Here is a 3,374-nt window from a genome sequence, read left to right on the forward strand (position 1 = left end):
TTGTTAAATTAATGAGATATAGTTTGTTGATGCTTGCATGCATGTGACAACTATTATTTTCAGATAACTGTGTATTCACTCATGGATAACTGATGCATGTTATTTCAGACAGCGACCCAGTTGAGATCAGAGAAGGGACAGTGTACTATCAGTTGGATGAAAATATTTCCTATAAAGGAAGCTCATCCATGATGAGGATTTATCTCCTTCAGGACTGTGTAGTTGGATCAAAGGTTCCTTGAGGATTGTGCAATTTTATAGGGTGTGAGATTAGTGTGAGAGATCAGTGTTACACTTGGTAATAGGAGGATCACCTAGGAGAAACTGTGCAAGGAAATAGGAGGCTTGGAGGGTAGAGGAGAAGGCTTAGCAAAAGTCTTGATTGCCTGTGAGCATCCAGGAGGATTGCATTAAGAGCTGGCTAGCTGTGAGAGCGAAGGTTTTGTGTAATCCTGATGTATTTCCACCTTCATCTGTGAGGATTGTACTAAGATATGGCTAGCTGTGTGAGAGCTAAGGCTTTGTATAAATCCTATGTATGATAATATAGAGTCAGGTTTTTAGGCTGAGGCTTCCCCAAGTTATATCTTTTGTGTTATGTGTGATTGATTTATCCATATCAGTTATATGTGTTCTTATTGATGTTGCTCATGTTCGATTAAGCTTCTACAAAGTTTGTGGTAGATGTAGATCTAGTATTATGCTTTAGTACATTGCATATATCATTTTGATCTACAGGTGAAATTTCTACATGATATCAGTAAGCTAGCTGATTTGTAGATAAAATTCTACACATATTGGAGAGAAGGGCCTTCGAATACTTCATGGTAAAGGTATGGTAGAAGGTATGAGTAATAGCTCTCTAGAGTTTGATTCCTATGAAAATTGTGTATATGGGAAGCAGAATTGGGTGAGTTTCCCCTCTGGTGGTAAGAGGGCGAAACAAATATTAGAGCTTGTGCACAGTGATGTGTTTGGACCTATGAAGGTTCCATCACTGGGTAAGTCTATGTACTATGTATCATTTATAGATGACTTCTCAAGGAATACATGGATATATTTCCTTAAGAAGAAACTTGAAGTCTTTGACAGCTTTAAAGAATTTAAGGCTCTAGCGGAAAACTAGACAGAGAAGAAAATAAAGGTGTTAAGGTCAGATAACGGTGGAGAGTTTTGTAGCAAGGAATTTGAAGAATTCTGTAAGAAGTTTGGTATAGCATGACAGAACACTACTCCATACACACCTAAGCAAAATGGAGTTGCAGAAAGAATGAACAAGACATTTATGGAAAGGGCAAGAAGCATGCTCAGTGGTGTTGGGTTAGGACAGAAATTCTGGGTAGAGGCGGTGGAGACAGCATGTTACCTAGTCAATAGATTGCCTTCATCAGTGTTGGAGGATAAGACTCCACAAGAGGTATGGACTGGTAAGAAACCCTCTCTTTCATGTTTGAGGGCATTTGGATGTGATGCATATGTACATGTTCCAAAGGAGAAAAGAACCAAGTTGGATAGTAAATCTGAAAATTGCATCTTTATTGGGTATAAGGATGGTTTAAAGTGTTATAAACTTTGGAACCCAATAAGAAGGAAGGTTGTGTACAGCTGAGATGTGGTGTTCAGAGAGGCAAAAAATGTTATTAAACATGAAGTACCATCAAAGGGACCTGAGAAGATAGATTTTGAGCTAAAGGGGGAAGAATCAGACTCTACAACAGAAGAAGAATCAGAAGATGAAGAGCCACAAACTCCAGGCGTGAGAAGATCAATTCGAGAAAGAAGGCAACCAGAAAGGTATAGTCCATCTGCTTTTTGTTAAAATTTTGTTTTATCTATTACTAATGATGATCCCAAAACTGATAAGGAAGCAGTAGATTCAGATGATGGAAAACTATGGAAAGAGGCCATGGTTGATGAAATGGCATCTTTGCACAAAAATGAGGCTTGGGATCTAGTGGAGTTGCCGGCTGGAAGGAAACCCATTGGCAAAAAATGGGTGTTCAAGAAGAAGACAAATGCAGAAGGAAAGGTGGAGAAATACAAAGCTCGGTTGGTAGCAAAAGGTTATTCCCAGGTGCTGGGAATTTATTTTGGTGATATTTTTTCTACTGTTGCCAAGGTAGCTTCTATTAGATTACTTTTATCTGTTGCTTCTGCTTTTGATCTTGAGGTAGAATAGATGGATGTGAAGACAACATTTCTTCACAGGGATCTGGAAGAGAAGATCTACATGAAGCAACCTAAAGGCTTTGCGGTGAAGGGTAAGAAAGAACTAGTATGCAAGTTAAAGAAGTCTCTGGATGGGTTAAAACAGTCACCAAGGATGTGGTATCAGAAATTTGATACATTTATACGAAGACTTGTCTTCACCAGAAGCAAGGCAGATCACTATGTGTATTTTAAATTAATTGGTGACCGTGTTATTTATCTGGTCTTGTATGTGGATGATATGTTGCTCATTGGAAATGACAAAGAAATTATCCAGGATTTGAAGACCCAATTGTCCTCCAAATTCGACATGAAAGCTCTTGGTGCTGCAAACTATATTTTAGGCATGGAAATTAAAAGAGATTAGGAAAAGAAGAAGCTCTGGTTAAACTAGAGGAAGTATGTCGAGACAATAATGCAGAGGTTTAATATGCAGGATAGTAAACTAGTGAAGGTTCCTATTCCTGTAGGTGTAAAGTTATCTGCTGAACAGTGTCCCAAGACACAAGAAGAGGAAGAGGATATGTCTTGTGTTCCATATGCAAGTGCAGTCAATACCCTGATGTATGCAATGGTCTGTACTAGACCAAATATTGCACATGTAGTGGGAGTATTGAGGAGGTTTATGTCAAAACCAGGGAAGGAGCATTGGACAACAGTGAAGTGGATTTTTAGGTATTTGCGTGGCACTAGTGATTATGGTTTTTGTTACCAAGGAAGACCAGGATTGGACAGAGTTTCGGATATTCGTGGCTTTGTTGATGTGGACTGGGTTGGAGACCTAGATCAGAGAAGATCTACAAGTGGGTATATGTTTAACCTATTTGGAGGTGCAGTCAATTGGACGAGTAAGAAACAATCTGTAGTGGCACTATAAACTACGGAGGCATAATACATGGCAGCCACTCATGTAAGCAAGGAAGCAGTTTGGTTGCAGAGATTGTGTTCAAGTATGGGGTTAGTACAGAAAGCTATAAGTATAGATTGTGACAGCCAAAGTGCAATTTTCTTGGCAAAGAACCCTACTTACCATTCAAAGACAAAGCACATTGATGTTCAATATCATTTTGTGGATATGATAGAAGAAAAAAAGGTGTTGCTGGTAAAGGTGGACACTTCGAAGAATACTGTAGATTCATTGACAAAATCTATGAGCTCTAAGAAGT

The sequence above is a fragment of the Pinus tabuliformis genome, chromosome 9 (genome assembly GCF_031772625.1).
Source record: "Pinus tabuliformis cultivar Carrire ecotype Pingquan chromosome 9, CPIR1, whole genome shotgun sequence".
In the NCBI taxonomy this organism is placed as follows: Eukaryota; Viridiplantae; Streptophyta; class Pinopsida; order Pinales; family Pinaceae; genus Pinus; species Pinus tabuliformis.